This window comes from Saccostrea cucullata, unplaced genomic scaffold, assembly GCF_032062105.1.
Source record: "Saccostrea cucullata isolate Sc308-1 unplaced genomic scaffold, CSIRO_AGI_Scuc_v1 ctg5406, whole genome shotgun sequence".
Taxonomy (NCBI): Eukaryota; Metazoa; Mollusca; class Bivalvia; order Ostreida; family Ostreidae; genus Saccostrea; species Saccostrea cuccullata.
Window position 1 is genome coordinate 1 of NW_026928152.1, and position 23,786 is coordinate 23,786.

Here is a 23,786-nt window from a genome sequence, read left to right on the forward strand (position 1 = left end):
TTGCCCCCGTCCGCACTGTCGTTTTCTGAAATTTTAAAATTTTACTTTTCTAAGAACCACGGGCCAAACCCAACTTTTAAAAGCACCCTTTGGGGTAAGGGGAATTTAAATTGTTAAAATAAAGAGCCAAAATAATCAAAAAAAAGAAAAAATGGGGATTTTTAAAAAATCTTCTTCTCAAAACCCATGGTAGAAAAGCTAAACTTATTTTGAAGCATCCTGGGATAGTGAATTTTAAATTGTTCAAATATGACCCCCGGGGGTAGGGGGGGCCACAATGGGGAATCAAAGTTTAACATAGAAATATATGGGAAAAAATCTTTAAAAAATCTTCTTCTCAAGAACCACTGGTTCAGAAAAACTGAAACTTATGTGGAACATCCTTGGGTAGTGCAGATTCTAAATTTACAAATCATGATCCCGGGGGGAAAGGGGGGCCACAATGGGGAATCAAAGTTTAACATAGAAATATATAGTCTGGGAAAAAATCTTTGAAAATCTTCTTCTCAAGAACCACTGGGCCAGAAAAGCTAAAACTTTTGGAAATTTTCCCGGGGGTAGTGTAAATTCTAAATTGTTCAAATCATGACCCCGGGGGTAGGGGGGCCCAAATAGGGAATCAAAGTTTAACATAGAAATATATAGGAAAATCTTTGAATATCCTCTTCTCAAGAACCACTGGGCCAGAAAAGCTGAAACGTATGTGCACATGGAAGCACCCAAACGTCTAAATTATAATAGGGGGGGTGGGGTGAGGTCGCAATATGTAATAAAAGGGGAAATTGGGTAAAGAACGAATGGTGAAAGCTTCTGGGGAGCATGTGGCCCATGGGCCTCTTGTTTTATTCACATGTACATTAAATCGTATTTATTTAATATATTAATTTGTTTTTGTTTCCCTTTTGTGCACATGCTAAGGTTTACTGTAATTTTCCCTTCTTTTTGTTTCATCTGTCCATTCTGTTTGTTTTTAACTGTCCATCCTTATTACCACCCAGGAAAGCTCAATGAGCTTTTTTGTAACCCCCCTTTGTCCCCGGTTTTCTTGGGTTTTTTGGCTTAATTTTACCAAATTTTTTAAGAACCCTGGGCCCAAATTTTTAAAAATTCCACAAACATCCTTTGGGGGAAGGGGGGTTAAGGGTTAAAAAGGGGCCCCCCCCATTAAAAAAATTAATTTAAAATTTGGTTTTTAAAAAGCCTAAAACCCGGCCCGGGGAAAATTATAAAATCCTAGGTATTAGATTTTTTTTTCCCCTGCCCCGGGGAGGGGTAAAATCCCCCAAAATTTTTATGAAAATTATGGAAAAATTTTCCCCCCCAAAATAGAAAGAATTATATATTTTTTGGAAGATTCAAATGAGTTCAATTTTTCCCCCTTTTGGGGGGAAAATCCCCCCAAATTTCATAAAAATAAAGGGGTTTTTTTTGTTGCAAAAATTAAATTTAAATATAAAATTTGGGGGGAAAAATTTTTTAAAAAAAATTTTTGGGTCCCCAAACCAAAATTTTTTACAATTTTGCCCTTTTCCTTTTTTTGCCGCTGTAAATTTTACATTTTAAAATTTTTCAAAACCCTGGGTTTTTTTGCCACAAAGCTTTGGGTTTAAATTTAATTTTTCAAATGAAGGGCCCCCCCTTTCTAAAAAAAAAAAAAAAAAAAAAAAAAAAAAAAAAAAAAAAAAAAAAAAAAAAAAAAAAAAAATGTTCAATTATTTGGGGGGTTGAGAGTCACATGACCCTGGAAGGGTAAAAGGAAAGGCAAGGAAAGTTCCCAAAATGGGCCAACCACTTTGTTTTACATTAAAAATATTTTAGAATAATTTCTTTAAAATTGTTCCTTTGAATAGCAAGGCTTACCTGTGGTCATATTTATATAAATTGCATCTCATACTGTGTAACTTCCATTTATTAAATCATGACTCCAGGGTAGGCTGCATTGAGCCAAGATAGAACCACATATTTACTGATAGAAATTAGGTGAATTTTAACCCCCGGTCATATTTGAAAAACTAGAATCTACATACCTGAGGATGATTCCATATAAATATGAACATCCTGGCTTTGTATTGAGAGAGATTTAAAAGTTTCCTATATATTTCTATGTAAAACTGTGGTCGCCATTGTGGCCTGCCCACCCCCGGGGTCATGACTTGAACAAATTTATATCTACATATACTGAGGATGATTCCAATAAAGATCTTATCTTTCGCTATTTGAGAAAGATTTTTAAGATTTTCCATATATTCTATGTAAAACTTTGATCGGCTCATTTGGCGCCCTACCCCCGGGATCATGATTGAACAAATTTAATCTACATACCTAGGATGTTCAAATGACCTATGCCATTTCTTACATGAGAAATTTTTAGAAGATTTTTCTAATATATTTCTATGTAAAACTTGATTGGCCATTGGCCCCGAGGTATGATTGACAAATTTAACTACATCGAGGATGTATCCAAAAATGAATCAGGCTAGTGTTCTTGAAAAAGATTTTTAAGATTTTTCCTATAATTCTATGTGAAAACTTTCTCCCGGCCATTTGGCCGCCTCCCCGGGTCATGATTGAAATCTGAATCGACACTACCTAGGAGTTTTACATGAGTTTCATCTTTCCTGCCAGTGGTTCTTGAGAAGAGATTTTTAAAAATCCAAATTTTCTCATTAGATTATCTCCCTTGAAAGGTGCTTCATTTGACTTGATCTTACCCAGGATCTTTGTGCAAGTTTGGTTGAAATTGGCCAGGGTTCTTCAGAAGAAGATGAAATGTGAAAAGTTTACGACCAAACGCGACACAGTGACTCAGAAGGACAAATTGATCAGAAAAGCTCACTTGAGCTCTTCGTCAGGTGAGTAAACACTGTCCATTCTTAAAAAGAATGGACAGTTTTCCAAAAAGAATGGACACTTACAGGTGGTTTAAGGACCTATTGTTAGCTAAACACTAAGCTATAGATGGATAACACAAACAAATTAATAAAATTAAATAAAAACAATTTAATGTAAACCCATGGAAAAAAACAACAACACCCCCTTTTTTGGGCCACTTTCCTTTTTCCCCCTTTTTAAATTTTTCCACCAAAAATTTCCTTTCTTTAAAAGTTTTTTTTCCCCCTTTTTTTTTTTAAAAAAAAATATTTGGCACTTTCCCCTTTTTACCCCCCATTTTTTTTAAAAAAAAAAATTTAGCATTTTTTAAAAATTTTACCATTTACCCCAGGAAAGGGGGGCCCTTTTCCAGTGCCCAAAAAAAATTTAAAACTTTTTGGCCCAATGGTTTTGAAAAAGTTTTTCAAAATTTTTCCCTAAATATTTCCCCCAAAATTTTAAAAAACTTTAAATTTCCCTTTTAAAATTGTGGCCCCGCCAAAAAACCCCCAAAATTTGCCAAATCCAAAAAAATTTAAAAGGAATTTTTTTAAAAAAACCTTTAAACCCCAGGGGATCCTTTCCAGATGTTTCCACTTTTTTCCCCAGTTTGGTTTTCAAAAAGGGAAGATTTTTAAAAATTTTTTTTTAAGGATTTTCCTCAAGGTTTTCATGAAAATTTTGATTCCCCATTTCCCCAAATTTCCCCGGGGGAATCATTAAAATTTTGGGTTCCCAGAATTGGGTAAAATGTTTCCACAAAAACCTTTTCAAGTTTTTAAAAACCAGGGGGTTTTGAAGAAATTTTCAAAGTTTTTTTTTAAAAATAATAATTTTTTTTAAAACTTTGATTTCCCCATTGTTCCCGCCCAAAACCCCTTAGCTTTCCAAAAATTTAAAATTTTGCATATTAGGAAAATTTGTTTCAAAAAAAGGGAAAAGGGTTTTTTTGGACCAGTTTCTTTAAAAAGATTTTTTTAATTTTTAACCCTACCCTATTTTTGGGTTTTTTTGAAAAAATCCTTTCTCTTTAAAATTTTAAAAAATTTAAAAAATTCCCCTTAAAACCCAAAGGATGTTTGAAAATTTTCAAAATTGGTCGGTGGTTTTAAAAAATGGAAAATGTGAAAAGTTTAACAAAAAACCGAAAGCTAAAGGAAAAAAACACAACAACAAAATTTCAAAAAGAAAAATTACCCTTCCCTTTCGGTAGAAAAAAAATTTGGAGAAAAATAAGTTAAAATCCAAAAAACAAAAAAAGTGTTTCCTGTAGGAATTTTAAGGGGGTTTTGCCGGGAAATTTTTTGGAATTAAAGGGGAAAATTTCCAAATTTTGGGGCCTATTTGGAGGGGAATGGAATTTTCAAAAATTAGGTTTAGGGAAAAGGGAAAAAACGTTTAAGGCGGTCATTTTTTGGTTTTTTTTGGGCTTTTTAAATTTTTTAAAAAAATTTTTTCCTTTTGGGTTTTAAAAATAGCAAAAAATAAAAAAAAATTTTCGTTTTAAAAACCTTTCAGGGAAGAATAAAAGTCTTTTTTTTAAATTTTAAAAAAATTTTTCCCAAAAAAGGGTTCCATTTAAAGATAGAATTTAAGTTTTAAAAAAATTTGTCAAAAGGGGGGGAAATTTTGTTTGTTTTTAGGAAAATAAATTTAATTTTTTTTTTTAAAATTTTTTCCTTTCCTTTTTTTTTAACATTTAATTCTCTTGGTAAGGTGGGGGAAAAAAAACCCCGGCCCTTTTTAAAAATTTTTGTTTAGGAAAATTTAGAAAAGGGGTTTTTAAAATTAAAAAATTTTGGAAAAAAAATTTAATTTAAAAAATTTAAAATTTTCCTTTGAACATTTTTGAGAAAAAAGAGCTGTTTTTAAAAAGGTGCAATATCTGAAGGAACTTAAAACCCCCAAAACTTTTTTTTTTAAAGGGAAAAAAATTTTTTTTGGATAAAATAAAAAAAAATTTTTTTCATTTTTAAAAAATTTGAAAAAATTTTTCCGGTTTAATTTGTTTAAAAAAGGGTTTGTTTTTTTAAATACAATAATTTTTGGAAAAAAAAGGGTTTTTAAAATTCCCTTTCAAAAAATTTTTTAATTGTTAAAAAATAATTTTTCTAAATGGTTTTAAAGGGAAAACCCCCCAAAAATTATTTTTTTTTTTAAACCAATTCAAAAATTCTAAATTTTTTAGTTTTTTTTGAAAATCATTTTCTTAATTTTTTTCCCTTTGGGTTAACATTTAAATTTATTTTTTAAAGGTCAAAATATATTAAAATAATTTAATAAAAAAAAAAAAAATTTTCCGGTTTAATTTTTTAAATTTTTTTAAGGGGGAAAAAATTTTGGAATTTTTCCACTTTAATTTTTTTGGGGGGTAAATTTATTTTCCGGGGTGCTCTTTTGGGAAATTTTTAAACCTCAAATTCCCGGGGCCCAATTTCCTTCCTTTTTTTCCTTTGGGGGGTTAAAAAACGCCCCCAAAACCTTGAAAATTCCCCATTTTTTTAAAAACTAAAACCCCAATTTCATTCCCCAAAAAATTTTTGTCAACCCCCTAATTCCGGGGGGGGCCTTTTCTTAAAAAAAGGTTTATAAAATTTTTTTTCTTTTTTTAAATTTAAACCAAGAAGCAATTTTTTAACAAAAAACCTTGAATTTTAAAAAAACTTTTTCCCACATTTGGGGTTTTGATTTTGGGGAAGGCATTTCCTTCCCTTGAGAGGCCCCTTTTTAAAAGCTTTGGAAAGTTGGGCAAAAATCCATTTCCCAAAAAAATTTTTTTGGGAACCAGGAAAACCCCTTAAAAACCTGTTTGCAAAATTAATAAAAATTTAAAACCCGTTTTGATTTGGGAAAATACTTTTTTTAAAGGAAAAAATTTCCCGGGGTTTATCCCATTTGGAAATACAATTTGCATTTTACCATTACACTGCTGCAATTAATATATCCTCAAAAACTGAATTTGAATAAAAAAAAAAAAAAACAGATTTCCGGTTTGAATTCGAAATATTTCAGTATTTGTCATCGAAGTTTTGAGGGGATAAAAGATTGGCTAATATTTTCTTTTGCGCTTACTATTCTCTGTTTCCAGGTCAAAGTATCACTGGTTGTGTGCATCTTAAATTGGTTTCAATTCGATTTCAATCCTGTCATATATTCTCTCCATGGGAGAGACACATGTTTGCCTTTACCAAGCATAATTTAAACTGAATTTGGGGAGTTGCATTCTTATATAAAAACTAGCATCCCCCGAAATCTACCTGTAACTGTCCATTCTTTAGACAAAGACCTTCAAGATCTTTTGTTATTTGCAACTGTAAACACAGTGGCTATTCAACAAATTGTTGTGCACCCCAAGCTTACCAGTGTAACTGTCCATTCTGTAAACAAAGAATTTATAGTATGTGTTTTGGACATTTTTTTTGTTACAGTTTTAGAACAAAGAGAATCAATTGTTTTAAGTAGGAGAAAGGCCTCAAACTGTCCATTCTGTGAGAGAAAGAACTAATCGAGGGCCTATCTCGGGCCTATGGCCCTCGATTAGTTCTTAATTTCTCTCACAGAATGGACAGTTTGAGGCCTTTCTCCTTTACATACGTACATCCCTACAAAAGTCTGCATGAGAGTTGAATTTTAAGTTCAAGAAGGATAACTCTGTCAAAAATCAGTTGAACTTGACCTGAATGTTCTGGTAAAATACCTTCCTATCAATACATGTACATCCTTTAAAACTTTAAAGAGTGGAAGCTGAAATTTTATTCTTAAATTTTTTTAGTTCAAGAGGAATAACTCTGTCTAAAATCATCAGATCATAACCAAATTCAAACTTGACTACATGTATATACATATTCCTATGACGTATCCATATAAATTTTGAGATGAATGTGTGTAATTGTTGCTGTCTGTTAAGATATAAGGAATGGAAAGTCTGAATGAGGACAGAATGATGGAATCAAGTAACAGGGTAACGTCACTATATATATATATATTTGCCCAAGCCCATTATATGGCAGGGGATAAAAATTTGGACAGAGAATCTCAGATTCTTTTTTCACTGTAGCCTTATAAACTAAGAAATGGACATTGTGAGCTATAATTAAACTTACCGGGAAGTCCATCATGTAGTCGGCGTGCCAGGCAGGGCGACGCCGAATCCTCGTAGATCGTCGTGGCTCCATCTAGATAAAAACAAGAAAACGCTATCAGTATACACAACACAAATATTTCCCTTGATTTCTAAAATAAGCCACTAGAAGTTACAGGTTTTTTACTGGGTCATGTTGAGGTCAGATTACAGATCCCGTTCCTAGTCATAGTTTTCCAATTTCACATCTTTTTGCCAGTGAAGGTACCTGTAGATATACTATTTCTGTAGTAATAATATAAACTTAAAAAAGCAGGCTCAATATTTTAGCCGCTTTGGCACAGACATTGATGCGCTTATTCAAGAAACCCATACGATATCATTATAACAATACAACATACAACGTGGATGTGTGTAGCGCTAATCAAGAATATACCAACAATTCAATACCTAGTGATGATTATTCTTAATTTTGAATACACCAATATGTAAGACCATGAGGATCATGATTTGAAGATATCAGAATGAACACTACCTAAAGACATTTGTCTGTTTGTTTCCAAAAATTTAAACCTTAATTGGCCGTAACTTTTGAGCGGATGGGGCTATGGTTTTCATAATTTTCACTGACAGCAGTATTCCTTGTAACAAGACCAACAAATTTGACTTCTAGAACTTGACTTTAGAGTTTGACCCACTTTTACCAAAACTTTCTGAACTTTAACCTAGTTGGCCATAACTTTTGAATACATGTAGTTGATGCTATGGCTTCCATACTTTGACCTTAGAGTTTGATCCTTGTTAAGGAAAATAATCTTAACCATAATTTTTCAACTGTTAGTACAAGGGTTTTTCATATTTCAAAGATTTATTCCTTCTGACAAGAACTTTCTTTGGAAATCAACAATTTTGACCTTTTGACCTTGAACTTTGAAATTTGAGAAACTTCAACCCTTGCCATAAGCTGTCATGCATGGGTGGGCATTTGTGTTTCAGAAACAAATCTAGTTTGTTGAGAAAAAAAAAATTTAAATCTCTCGCGTTCTCAATTTTCATATCTTATTTATTATACCTCCATTTGGTCCTTCAAGTGAATAAATCTGAGTGACAGACAATGATAAGTTTATTACAAACATGAACTGCATGTGCAAATTTAGAGGGGTTTTTTTGGGGGGGCAGTGAAAGTCACCTTGGACCCCTGAAATCCTTGGACCTCTACTTAAAGCAGCAGATTTATTCGAAATTGTTTTAATAAGTAATAGTTATCAAGCTTATCTTTTCTTGATTATCTCCCCTCGAACGTGGACTTGACCCTTCATTTTAAAAATTTAAACTCCCCTTTACCCAAAGATGCTTTGTACCAAGTTGGATTACACAGACAGATGGACAACAGGTGATCAGAAAAGCTCCCCTGAGCAATCAGCTCAGGTGAGCTAATAAGTCTTTTTTAGCCCAGTGTTTCTTGATAAGAAGATTTTCAAAGATTTTTTCTATATATATTTCGATGTAAAATTTGATTCCTTATTGTGGCCCATGATTTGAACACTTCCAGAATGCTTTCACATAAGTTTTAGCTTTTCTGGCCCAGTGCTTTTTCAGAAAAAGATTTTTATAGATTTTTCAGATAAACTTCTATGAAAAACTTTGATCATTATCCTTTATGCCAGGCCCTTACCAGGAGGGGGGGATAGGGGGGGTCATGATTAGAACAAATGTTTATGATAGAATCTACATGACCAGAGGGTGTTTCAGTATAAATATGAACAATCATGGCTTTGTTGTTCTTGTGAAGAGGAGTTTTAAGGATTTTTCCAAAATATTGCTTTGATCATCCATTATGCTCCCACTCAATCCCTTGCTTCCATATAAATATGACCAATAATGTCTTTACAATTCTTGAGAAAATATTATTTTATTAATAAGTTTTTCCTATATACTTTGATTGCCCATTATGGGCTCACAACTACCCTGTGGAACATGAATTGATCAAACTTGAATCTACCTAAGGATGTTTCACCATAAGTTTAATTTTCCCTGGCACAGTTGTTCTTGAGGATAAGATTTTTAAAACATGTGACCAAATTTTCACTATTTCTTAATTATCTCCCCTTGAATGAGTTTATTTGTTTGTACAAACTTGAATCCCCCTTATCCAAGGATGCTTTGTGGCAAGTTTGGTTAAAATTGGCTTAGTGGTTTTTGAGAAAAAGTCAAAAATGTAAAAAGTTTACAGACGATGGACAGACGGACGAAAGACGGACAAAATATGAACAATAAAGCTCCCTTGAGCTTTCAGATCAGGTGAGCTAAAATGACCACCTCTTAATATAAAAAGGTTAAGAGCCATTCATCTGAATAATACTAATTTTTTTCAACAAAATATATTTATGCCCATGTAATCAAAGATTTGGGGTATATAGTTTTTGCCCTGTCTGTCTTTTTCTCTGCTATTTTGTCTCACAAAACTTTTTTTGTATTGCTTGTGACAATTAGGACCTTTTCTTGGACAAGACATACTTTCTTTGGGTATGAATATATTTGACTTGACCTTGGAGCTAGGACTTTAATATTTTACTTGTGTACACATTGTGAAAGACCTTTCTCTGGGTATAAGTATTCTTGACCTTTTGATTTTGACCTTGAAGTTTAGCCCACTAAAAAAAATCTATAACCTTTGCCCTAACTTTGAACAAAATTTGGACTTTTATATAAACTTGGGCTTTTATATTTCATGCGTATTCCTTGTGACAAAATCTTTCTAAGAATACTTATGCATTGTACCAACAACTTTGAACTTTTTAACCTTGACCTTGGAATTTGATCTAGTTAAAAAAAAAACTTTACACTATGGATATAACCTTAAACAGTTGGTGCTAGGGCTTTTGTATTTCACAAGTACATGTATATTTTTGTGACAAGTCCTTTCCTGGAGATAACTGATTCTTACCATTTGACATTGACCTGCGAGTTAGACTCTCTCTTCAAAAAAAAAAATTAACAATGGCCATAACTTTTGAAGGATTACCTTGGGCTTTTATATTTCATAGGTTTATTCATAAGTCTTTGAAAAAAAATCATTTTTGTTGATCACTTCTCCTTGAAGTTTAACTTGCATTGAAATTCTACTTTGCCATAGGCTATCATATGGGGGACATCAGTGTCTTTCACATTTTTCAGATTTGGCTACATAGTTACATGTATGTGAAATAATTCAAGATTGATCTGCATGTGGATAAAGATATAATTTTAAAAATTCAAAACATGCAAAATTAAATTTATGTTGATAGCATGGTGAGCAATGTAAGAAATCTTCATGCGCATGCGCACTTTTAACCGGATGTATTCAATTTTCCATAAAAATGAACATTGACATTTGTCTACGCAATTTCACAAATTATACATGTTAAAATAATAATAATACACTTGAATATACATGTAAACAAATAATTCAAAATATATGTTCCAGTCTAATCCCTCATGGTTTTTACTGGAGGGCAAATGTTCGGGTATTCACCGAGTGTTATTTTTATGAAAAGCTGTATAAAGTCGCGAATTAAATACGAAGACATCAAAAAACCAACCTCATCTGGTAGGAATCTTCTTCTGTGCAAGTCTCGTTGAATAGCAGTGTGAAATCGCAGAATGAATGCAAATGCAGAAGCAAAAGCTATGACGGATGTTGACAGGTGAACCTTCAAAATCAGTCTGACGTAAACAGGTTCGCGTCACGTGATCAATGTTTCGGAATCCCCTGACATCGACAATTTACGGGGAGTGTATAGAAATTCGTGTTAATAGCAATAACCTGAGAATTTTCTTTCAACTTCTCTGACATCTATTACAACCAGGGGTATAGCTAGGGTACTTTTGAAATGGACGCCCGAGGAGGCATGAGGTTTGGGAAAGCCGTGGTGTGGACCCAGCTATAAGTGAATTTCCGATATTTTCGACCTTCTTGATCGCTTTCTGCGAAAATCTATACTGATTTCAGGGATGTGTACTTGAATAATATTACACTATCGCATCCTCCCCAAATGTTTCTTGTGGTGATTAATTTTCATTTATATTTCATTTACATGAAATCTCTCTCTCTCTCTCTCTCTCTCTCTCTCTCTCTCTCTCTCTCTCTCTCTCTCTCTCTCTCTCTCTCTCTCTCTCTCCAATATGATATGGACCTTTGTGAGTACAATTTTTAAAAATAAAAATTAGTATTAAATAAAAATTCTGTAAGTCAAAATTGTAGAATTACGATTGATGGAACTGAAGCTGTCGGAAACTTTACCATGGCCACATTCCTGTCATCAACATAGACCACGGCCAAAATGTACGACCCTCTCACATTCTGGGAGAGAGCTATGTGCGGACTTCGAACCGTGGCTTGAGACGATGCATCCCTGTAGACCTTTAAGACAAGGATTCAGGGATATAAAAGGCTCTTAAAGGAAGTAGGACATGTTTTACCATTTATAGATTGTAAACCAGTGACGTAGCTCAGTGTTTTTCTGTGTGGGTGAGGGGCACTCACTCTCTGCCCGAAATAAAAAATCAATTTACCCGAAAAAGAAGAAAATTGTCCAAACTTGAACATCTTATTTCGTAAAAAGGGGAAAGGCGTCAGTTTGTTTTAAGGACATACGCAAGTTACCTTACCTGCTGATAATTTTTCAAGATATTCTTAATTCAAACTTATAATACCATTACATGTTCTTAGACAAAAAATCAGCATGCGTTACCGAGGGTTTTGAAAAGATATCAAATTATGAAATTTTTTGCATTATTCAAAGAAAAATGTACAAAAATTACAAAACATAAAACAAAATATTAGTAATGCGCAACGCTTGTGTAAATGCACGAATGAATGAATGGATGAATGAATGAAATTCCTGAAATGAAATAAATAGCATTAATTAAAATAAAATAAAACTAAGTACAACTACCACAAAATTACAAAACATAAATTCCAGATTTTTTTTATCAAAATTTTTTTGAGAAGAGGTGTACAAACCCATATATAGACATTAACAGTATTGCACACCGGTCCTTCTTTTAGAGGAACTCTTCAACTCCAGGGAACCCATTAAAGTGAAAACTACGTTGCGTATAACCTTAACTTGATTAGAATTGTCTGTTGGATTGCGTTATATTCACATTAAGTGAGTTTATTGCATATAGAGAAGACTATATAGGGTTGGGAGGTGGATAAATATACAGATTGGATAAAGATTGTGTCTAAAATTAGGGAGTGAAAGGTAGTTGATTGATCAATGCTAGAAAGTGGAGAAATTTTCCCCAAACGTGTGCAAAAAAATCTTGTGCCGTAAATTGCACATTTTTGTATTACGGGATCGATCTGTAGCGTTATGGTCAAAGACTAATACATGTACTTGAAACCATAACGCTACAGTTCTGCAGCTAGCGTGTAGGGTCCTGATTGATCTTTTTTCAGCCTCTGGTTAAAGCCATCAACAGGTAGGCCCCTTCCAACTACATTTATCACCCGACGCCGACTCTGGTGGACCTCGGACCCCCCCCCCCCCCCCCGATCACCCAGAGCTCCGTCCAAGAGACGACAACACAAGAGTCGACAAACTCTGTCGCACCGACTCACAAGATCGACAAACTTTGTCACAAAATCTCAAAGATCGACAAACTCTGTCACACCAGCTCAACGATCGACAAACTTTGTCGCACCGGCTCAACGATCGAAAAACTCTGCAAAAAGTCCAAAGATCGACAAACTCTGCCGCACAATCCCAAAGATCGACAAACTCTGTCCCACTAGCTCAAAGATCGACAAACTCTGTCACACAACCTCAAAGATCGACAAACTCTGTCACACAATTTCAAAGATCGACAAACTCTGTCACACAATTTCAAAGATTGACAAACTCTGTCACACCTGCTCAAGGGACAATATGGGCACTAGCAAGAGATTCAGCGCAGGCTTTTGCAGTAAATGAGCAGTCAAGCCAAACTGTCAGTGTGGTCAAAGATATGTCTAAAAAATCCTGGACTACTTCCGTCTGTTAGTTCGTTAATAGTTTTTGTAAGCTCGCCTGAGCTGAAAGTTCAAATAAGCTTTTCTGATCACTTTTTTTTTTGTAGTCCGTCTGTCCGTCTGTAAACTTTTTTTTTCTTTTTACATTTTTTTAGCTCGAAGGCTCAAGTGAGCTTTTCTGATCAAATTTTGTCCGTTGTCTGTCGTCGTTGTAAACTTTTCACATTTTCATCTTCTTTTCATCCAAACTTTTGCACAAAGTATCCTTGGGTGAAGGGGAGTCAGCTTTGTTCAAATGAAGGGCCACGCCCTTATTCAAGGGGAAATAATTAAGAAATAGTGAAAATTTGGTGGTATGTTTTAAAAATCTTTTTCTCAAGAACCACTGTGCCAGGAAAGTTGAAACTTATAGAGAAACATCCTCAGGTAGTGTAGATTCAAGTTTGTTCAATTAAATCATGACCCCCAGGGGTAGGGCAGGGAAACATTGATCGATCAAAGTTTTACATAGAAATATATAGGAATTTTTTTTTAAAAAAATGACCACTTTGCCAGGTAGGGCAGGGATTTAAACATTGATCGATCAAAGTTTTACATAGAAATATATAGGAAAATTCTTTGAAAGTCTTCTTCTCAAGAACCACTGTGCCAGGAAAGATGAAACTTACAGGGAAGCATTTTCAGGTACTAGTAGTGTAGAATCAAGTTTATTCAAATCATGACCCCCGGGGGTAGGGCGGGGCCACAATGGACGATCAAAATTTTACATAGAAATATATAGGAATTTTTTTTAAAATCTTCTTCTCAGGAACCACTTTGCCAGGAAAGTTGAAACTTATAGAGAAACATCCTCAGGTAGTGTAGATTCAAGTTTGTTCAAATCATGACCCCCTGGGGTCACAATGGACGATCAAAATTTTACATAGAAATATATAGGAAAATTCTTTTCAAATCTTCTTCTCAAGAACCACTGTGCCAGGAAAGATGAAACTTATAGGGAAGCATCTTCAGGTAGTGTAGATCCAGGTTTATTCAAATCATGACCTCCTGGGGTAGGGCGGGCCACAATGGCAGATCAACGTTTTACATAAAAATATAGGAATTTTTTTTTAAAATCTTCTTCTCTGGAATAGTAAAGGCATGAATGACATATTTTGATAGAAGCATCCTCAGATAGTGGAGATTCAAGTTTGTTCAAATCATGACCCCTGGGGGTAGGGCGGGGCCGCAACATGGAAGCCAGATTTACATAGAAACATGTAGAAAAATCTTTAAAATTTAATCTTTTCAAAAATAGCGAAGCCGTGATTAGTCCTGTTCATATGGAAGCATTCTCAGGTTGTGTAGATTCAATTTTGTTCAAGTCATGACCCTTGTGGGTATAGGGCGGGGCCACAATGTAAGTTCAAATGTAAAGGGCAAAATGTAAAGTCAAAGAAATATGCAAGCATCCTTAGTTAGTGTAGATTCAAGTTTGTTCAAATCATGACCCCCGGGGGTAGGGCGGGTCCACAAGGGACAATCAAAGTTTTATATGAAATATATAGGAAAAATCTTTCAAAATCTTCTTCTAAAGAATAGCAAAGCCATGATTGGCCATATTTATATGAAAGATTCAAGTTTGTTTTTAAATCATAACCCCCTAAGGGTAGGGTGGGGCCACAATGGCCAATCAAAGTTTTACATATGATAAATCCATAAAAAATATATGATCATATTTATTTTGAAACATCCTCGGGTAGGGAAGATTTAAGTAAATTCTTCAAATCATGACCCCCAGGGTTTGGGACCACAATGACTGGTCAAAGTTTAACATAGAAAACAAATTCAGGCATAACTCATGATCATATTTATTTATTCAAATCATGACCCCCAAGGATAGGGAGAAAATCACAATGCGGTAAGCTTTACATAGGAAGATTAGGAAAAAGTTAAAAATCTTCAAGATCAGCAACCAGGGGATATTAAGGGAAACATCCTCAGTTAATTCAAGTTTACCACAATGACTGGTCAAACCATAATTTAAACTTTATAGAAATATATAGGAAAAATCTTTTTCTTCAAATTCATTGGACCAGGAAAGATGAAACATTCAAATGTGCTTAAGCTTATATATTGAGGCAGAATGTAAAAGATTCCCAAGTTTATTCAAATAGAAATGACTGCGTTTGAAAACTAGCAGGGACTATATTTTTGGCGGAATGGTGGTGTATGAAAATATCTTCTTTTCTGCCTTTCAAAATTATTATAGAACAATGAATTTAATTACAATTTTTACACAATCGAAGACTTGGAGAAATTTTCAAATGTAAGTTAAATTAATAATGAGGGACTAAACTTTCAAAATATATCAAATGAATATGATTTTCCAAACAAACTAGAACTTTGTTAGCTTTTAAACGCTTCCTATCATAGTGCAGATTTTAGCCAAAAATCCATAAAAAGTATTTTTGCTCTCTTGGTAAACGATCAAAGCTTTTGATTTTTGTATCATTTTGTACATTTATAAGACTACTTTATTATACGTGAAAATAAGAAAAAGTTGAATATAGGAAGCATATGAAAATAACTAATATATCCTAAAAAAAATTAAGAAAAACAGAGAAAATTCGGATTAGCCAATATCCAGATAAGTTAAATTATTTATGTAAATTGGGTAATATCATGCTATAGACCCGATATAGTATTATGTTTTTATGGAAAAGGAACAATCTTTAAATTTTTGAAATAGAAGTAGGTATCACAAGATTGGCAACAGTATTTTTACAGGAAAAAGAACATGTCACATGACTATAAAGACATATTACGTCATAATCGGTGATGATGTACATATTAAACGTTGTTAAAATCAACAGTTCTTGTGTAATTTTATTCAAAATTGTAAAATTGTTTTTTAAACATTTAATTTTAGAAATTATAATTAATAAAATTTTTAAAGATCTTGCCATTATGTAGATATTGTGAAGTTGCCCAATCCACACACCTGTTTCTCTTTACCCTGCAGTCTGTGACGTCATAGACGTAGTGTTTGAATTCTCAGTGCAGCGAGATCAAGTACACACACCCGTCATGATCAGTTTTATTTCATAAGAAACAGGTCACAGTCAATGTATGGTGATAAATTTCTGAGCAGATTTTTTTAAATGAATACTTTTTCGTGTTTAGTAGCAGACATTCTCTCTATTTAGATAATTTTGAATGTTTATGTTTTTGTGTGACGTCACAATTGATTTCTCGCACTCGGAAAATACAAACGTGAAGCGTTTTTATCATGCTTACGTCTAATTCAACGATGTCCCGTGCGATATTGAGGTAAGCTTCACCCTGTGATATTTACAGTAAATAATTACTATGAAGGACTGACATTCAATCATAAATTTAGAAATATTTATTGACAGAATTTTTTCCAAATGAGGTTTTTGTCGTTGAAGCTGCCTTGAAAAATGTAGAAATTATCCCACCCAAATACTATATAAAATTAAAACAATTGCTTTCAGATAATGTAAACACTATGAATATTCTAAATTCGCATTATGGGCTCTGTTATGGGCCCGTAAACATGAAGTATCTAAACTCCATACAAACTCTAAACAGGGCGGTATTTGTGGGTCGATATCTTTTAAGTAAGTCAAGAAATCCCATGACAGGACCGTTTTAAAATGTTAAGTACATATTAAATTAGTAATATAAAAAATACGAAAAAAATTCATCGATAGGAATTTTTTCAGCGAAAAGTCCATAATGCGATTTTTTACGCCCAAACGATAAATATGATAGATAACACTATATACTCAAATATTTCAGAATATTCATAGTGTTTAAATTATCGGAAAGCAATTGTTTTAATTAGACGGAGGCTGTATGACAGCCTCCGGGTATTGGGATTGTCTTGCCCATGACGTAAATAATGAGGATTCACCAGGCACCATCTATCGGTGGAATTGTTTTCATTACCTTGGGAATTGTATTTTTAGAGCGACTCTGAGTTCGGCCGCCAGGATAGGCATAGTCTAAAGCAAAGATCGCGTCACATACAAGTATAAACAAACAGTTCTACTTTTTCTAAATAAACAGAATTTGTCGAATATATTTAAAATGACGTGTATATAATTACATTTCCTACGGAATCTGTAAAAAAAATGTGATTTAATGTTATTTTTTTAATCAGACAGAATATTAGGAGATTTTGTTCCAACAGACGATGATAAAGCGCGTTTTACAATATGCCGAGCCTTTTCCCACCGATTCTCACACCAAAACAAGAACGAGAAGAAATGTAGTGGCGGATCTAGAGGGAGTTGGGGGGGGTAAAGTTTAAACTTTAGTTTTATATTTAATTGTAAAAACTTCCACCAGAATTCGCCTGTATCAAACTAAGTGCGGAGACGCAGATGACTATGCAATGTACCTGTATTTTGTACTGAAGAAAATCCTGCAATGTTGCATGCAAATATTTTATGTCACAGGGATAAATTTAAGATATTTTAATGATAGATCAAGCATTTCAGTTTTAATGGAATCTTTTGTGCTTGATTGCTGGTTGTAATCTCATTTTTCATTCCTTTTCTAATTTCTTCTTGAAAGGACCGATAAATTGGTTTGCGGTCGATTTTTGACGCTTGCATCAATAGGTTTCTTGTGAGGTTTGTAATCTGACAAGGATCGATGAATAAACAAATGCATAGTATTTTTATCTTTAGGAGTATTTACAGTCTAGTTTTGAATTGTTTATTTGATATGTATAATTTTAGGAAACACATGAAAATAAATTTACACTTTCTACAAGCGGTTTGAGTGTTTGGCGTACCCTCACATAAGATAAGAGAGAAACAAACGGCAACTCTGATATTGAGATCAATATGCATCTGTTACGTTTGCCCCTTGGTTACAACCCAAATCTTGGTTCATAGGATTTACATGATTTATCACATTATATCCTGATTAATAATTAAAAATTATATCTTCTGAAATAAGTTGTCTTATTGTCATTTCGTTTATCCTTATTTGCATTTGATACTTGTGTTTTACCTCTTTCACATCTCAAACTTTAATAATTTTTTTTTATATACAAGATTACATGTATTTCTTATCATTGGTATTCGTGTCAATTCTTTTACCCTACATCATTGGTAAAGTGATTGTTTTAACAGAGTTACTGAAAAGCAGAAATCATAGTTATATATTTATAACTTTTTCTCTACATAATTTGTAATCATGTCTCATTGTTAATGATTGTTTTAAACAGATAAACTGAAAAGGACAACCATTTCCACTGGTATACGAGTAAAAAAAGACATTTTTTGGGTTAAATCTGTTATATGATAAAATACTACATTTAATACTTCCAGAAATATTAGTTGTCAAATTTGTCAAGATATATCTTTGTTATTGTAAGCAATACTTTAGTTCTCCAAAAACAAAAACTTGTGAAATAGCAAGTCTCATGAATTTTATTGTTCTGTTTACATAAAGTAAGAAAGCATAATATTTTATTCCACTCAAAAAATTGTGTTCTGGCACGAATATTTATTGCATGTTATTGAAGTTGTATTCTGTGTTGCTTTCAAGCTAGATCACCCCATTTTGTATCACAAAGGTTTAAGACAAACTGTACTATATTATGTTGTTCATGTCCAATTATCTGGCTTGTTCTTTTTCCTTGTTGGCTCATATCATAAAATTATTACAATAAGGCCGAGAAATTTTGATTTTGGTAGCTGTTACATGTCATAATTATGTTAACAGTAGGTCTCTGTGACCTATAAATAAGATATCTGGAAATATGGAAACTCCTGACTGGCTGAGGCCTAGTGCTGAATCCAGAAATTCTGAAAAAGGGGAACCAGTTTGAGGTCAGGGGAGGGGCCCACAACCACAATTAAAACATTCTTTTATCAAATATTGTGTATTTTTGGGACTCAAAAGGGAGGGGGCCTGGGGCCCCTTCCAAATCCGCCAGTGGGCTTATGACTAGAACATACTAGACCTACATTCATCAAACCGGGCCTGGGGGCATAAAACTTAGACAAGCTCACTTTTGATCTCAGTCTCACTTTTCCACTATATATTCCTTAAGTGAGACTGAGATAAAAAGTGATCCCGTCAAAGTTTTATGTCAACCAGGCCTAGTCAATTACTGTTTCTTACGTTGAAGTGTTTAATATTGAAAGTATTTGATCTAAATAACAGTGAACTTTAATCAAGGTGAAGTTTACATTACAAAGATGAAATTATATAATATCCCAACAACCTCATGAATATTGGAGTATCATTTTAAAAAATGTTGAATTGAAAAGAAAATACACATTATTCCTCTTAATATTCTATATATATACAGCTATGTATGACAAATATATTTCTTTTGTGTTCTCTCATCCATGAAGCCTCCGTCTAACGGTACTTTCAGTACTTTGATTTTATATAGTATTTGGGTGGGATAATTTTTGCATTTTTCAAGGCAGCTTCAACGACAAAAACCTCATTTTGAAAAAAATTCTGTCAATAAATATTTCTAAATTTACGATTTAATGTCAGTCCGTCATCGTAATTATTTACTGCATAAATATCACAGGGTGTTCAGCTTACCTCAATATCGCACGGGACATCGGTGAATTAGACATAAGCATGGAAAAAAAAAAAAACGCTTCACGTTTGTATTTTCCGAGTGCGGGAAATTAATTAATGTGACATCACGAGAAAACATAAATATTCAAAATTATCTAAATAGAGAGAATATCTGTAACTAAACACGAAAAAAATATTAATTTAAAAAAATCTGCTTCAGAATTTATCACGATACATTGATTGTGATCGACCTGTTTATTATGAAATAAAACTGATCATGACGGGTGTGTGTACATGTACTTGATCTAGCTGCACTGAGAATTAAAAAACTACGTCTATGACGTCACTGACGTCAGACTGCAGGGTTAAGAGAAACAAATGTAAAGATTTGGCAACTTCACAATATCTAAATGATAGCAAGATCTTTAAAAATTTTATGAATAATAATTTCTAAAATTAAATGTTTAAAAAACAATTTTAGAATTTAGAATAAAATTACACAATAACAACGTTTAACATGTATATCATAACCGATTATGACGTAATATGTCTTTTTAGTCATGTGACATGTTCCCTGTCTCCCCTTAAAGATTTTTCCTATATATTTCTATCATTTGCCCATTATGGTCCTACCTTACCCCCCAGGGGTCATGATATGAATAAACTTGAATTAACTGAGGATGTTTCCATATAAATATCACCAATCATAGCGTTGCTGATCTTGAAGATTTTTAAAAGATTTTTCCTATATGTATTTCTATGTAAAACTTTGATCAGCATTGTGGCCCCTCCCTATCCTTGGGGGTCATGATTTGAATAAACTTGAATCTACACTGCCTTAGGATGCTTCCACATGAGTTTCATCTTTCCTGGTCCAATGAATTTGAAGAAAAAGATTTTTCCTTTATATTTCTATGTTAAACTTTGACCAGTCATTGTGGTCCCACCCTACCCCTGGGGGTCATGATTTGAAGAAACTTAAATCTTCCCTACCCGAGGATGTTTCAAAATAAATATGATCATTTATGCCTTTGTTTTCCTTGAAAAAAAAAAGATTTTTTAAGGATTTTCGATCATATACGAGGGTTGTCCCGTAAAATCGTGGACAAAGCGTTTTTCTCGAAAAGTAATGGGCGCACTAAGCTGAAAATTTCAGTAATTGTTTATTTATCATATTTAAGTATATGATAATTTTTTTGATAAAATTATGCAAAAATAAAGATTTTATTATGCTTGAATGTGCACGGGGTATTGTCCTACGGCGCACGGTCAAAAAACCAAGATTTTATTAAAAAATACAAAAGTTTGAAATCAAAATAAAAGTTTTAAATACATAAGATTTGGATTAAAATTATGCTAATTCAATTCCACAATCAATTGTGTAGTCTTTGTAAAAATTTTAAGGCATTTGGTTAATTTTTGGCAGTTTCTCGAGCATTCGAAATGGGAAAGTGGTAAACACAACACACGAAAAATGGTGACGTTTTATGACGTTACGGCGCACCGGAGAACAGTTCAGTTTTATTTCGATGTTGTAATGACACCTTTAGAGACTTGAAATGACCATAGAAGAAAAAAAGATTATAAAAATATCACCATATCTTAAGTATACAAATAAAATAGGAGTTTTCTTAGCGAAGTCTTTTTGATCGAGTCCCTGGGGAGTACAAAACATACGGACAAACTCCTTATTTAATAGCAAAAGACGCTGTCACAGTAGACCGCCGATATGAGATTTTCTATTAGTTGAATGATGGTGAGAATATTGTCCGTAACTTACTAATAAATCTTCAGAAGATCGCATGAGGATGCCAATTGGTTCTTCGGCTGTTTATGGAGACTAAAGAATGTGTATCAATGAAATTCCTAAATTTAAGTCGGACTCATCCAACTTCATTTTCAGCAAAGATAAAACGTGACGCTGTTTTAGACACTTTGACGTTATAATCCATGCGCCGTAAGGTGATACAATACATGCCATAAAATCTCATAATTTGTTTATTTATGCATATATTTATCTGAAATTTGCTGTGTATATTACTAAAATATGTACTAAATAATAGTGAAAATTTCAGAACGCAGTGATGTTTATTTTTCATACTAGACAACTTGTCCACGATTTTACGGGACAACCCTCGTATATATCTATGTAAAACTTTGATTGGCCATTGTGGGACCACCCTACCCTTAGGGGGTTATGATTTAAAAACAAACTTGAATCTTTCATATAAATATGGCCAATCATGGCTTTGCTATTCTTTAGAAGAAGATTTTGAAAGATTTTTCCTATATATTTCATATAAAACTTTGATTGTCCCTTGTGGACCCGCCCTACCCCCGGGGGTCATGATTTGAACAAATTTGAATTTACACTAACTAAGGATGCTTGCATATTTCTTTGACTTTACATTTTGCCCTTTACATTTGAACTTACATTGTGGCCCCGCCCTATACCCCCAGGGGTCATGACTTGAACAAAATTGAATCTACACAACCTGAGAATGCTTCCATATGAACAGGACTAATCACGGCTTCGCTATTTTTGAAAAGATTGAGAATTTTAAAGATTTTTTCTACATGTTTCTATGTAAATCTGGCTTCCATGTTGCGGCCCCGCCCTACCCCCAGGGGTCATGATTTGAACAAACTTGAATCTCCACTATCTGAGGATGCTTCTATCAAAATATGTCATTCATGCCTTTACTATTCCAGAGAAGAAGATTTTTAAAAAAAATTCCTATATTTTTATGTAAAACGTTGATCGGCCATTGTGGCCCGCCCTACCCCAGGAGGTCATGATTTGAATAAACCTGGATCCACACTACCTGAAGATGCTTCCCTATAAGTTTCATCTTTCCTGGCACAGTGGTTCTTGAGAAGAAGATTTGAAAAGAATTTTCCTATATATTTCTATGTAAAATTTTGATCGTCCATTGTGACCCCAGGGGGTCATGATTTGAACAAACTTGAATCTACACTACCTGAGGATGTTTCTCTATAAGTTTCAACTTTCCTGGCAAAGTGGTTCTTGAGAAGGAGATTTTAAAAAAAATTCCTATGTATTTCTATGTAAAATTTTGATCGTCCATTGTGGCCCCGCCCTACCCCCGGGGGTCATGATTTGAGTAAACTCGAATCTACACTACCTGAAAATGCTTCCCTGTAAGTTTCATCTTTCCTGGCACAGTGGTTCTTGAGAAGAAGACTTTCAAAGAATTTTCCTATATATTTCTATGTAAAACGTTGATCGGCCATTGTGGCCCTGTCCTACCCCTAGGGGTCATGATTTGAACAAACTTAAATCTATACTACCTGAGGGTGCTTCCATATAAGTTTCATCTTTCCTGGCAAAGTGGTTCTTGAGAAGAAGTTTTTTAAAAGAATTTTCCTATATATTTCTATGTAAAACTTTGATCGATCAAAGTTTCCCTGCCCTACCCCTGGGGGTCATGATTTAATTGAACAAACTTGAATCTACACTACCTGAGGATGTTTCTCTATAAGTTTCAACTTTCCTGGCACAGTGGTTCTTGAGAAAAAGATTTTTAAAACATACCACCAAATTTTCACTATTTCTTAATTATTTCCCCTTGAATAAGGGCTTGGCCCTTCATTTGAACAAAGCTGACTCCCCTTCACCCACGGATACTTTGTGCAAAAGTTTGGATGAAAAGAAGATGAAAATGTGAAAAGTTTACAACGACGACAACGACGACAGACAACGGACAAAATTTGATCAGAAAAGCTCACTTGAGCCTTCGAGCTAAAAAAATGTAAAAAAAAAAAAAAAAAAAAAGTTTACAGACGGACTACAAAAAAAAATGTGATCAGAAAAGCTTATTTGAACTTTCAGCTCAGGCGAGCTTACAAAAACTATTAACGAACTAACAGTGTTAGACGGAAGTAGTCCAGGATTTTTTAGACACATCTTTGACCACAGTGACAGTTTGGCTTGACTGCTCATTTACTGCAAAAGCCTGCGCTGAATCTCTTGCTAGTGCCCATATTGTCCCTTGAGCAGGTGTGACAGAGTTTGTCAATCTTTGAAATTGTGTGACAGAGTTTGTCGATCTTTGAGGTTGTGTGACAGAGTTTGTCGATCTTTGAGCTAGTGGGACAGAGTTTGTCGATCTTTGGGATTGTGCGACAGAGTTTGTCGATCTTTGGACTTTTTGCAGAGTTTTTCGATCGTTGAGCCGGTGCGACAAAGTTTGTCGATCGTTGAGCTGGTGTGACAGAGTTTGTCGATCTTTGAGATTTTGTGACAAAGTT

At 33.8% G+C, this 23,786-nt stretch overlaps 1 long non-coding RNA gene across 1 annotated transcript; it reads left to right on the forward strand.

Moving 5' to 3' along the window:
- The first annotated feature begins 20,589 nt into the window (after positions 1 to 20,589).
- On the forward strand, positions 20,590 to 21,293 carry LOC134276604 (uncharacterized). Its single transcript, XR_009994086.1, has 2 exons — positions 20,590 to 20,640; positions 20,941 to 21,293. It is a non-coding gene; the product is annotated as an uncharacterized LOC134276604 (long non-coding RNA).
- Positions 21,294 to 23,786: the final 2,493 nt, after the last annotated feature.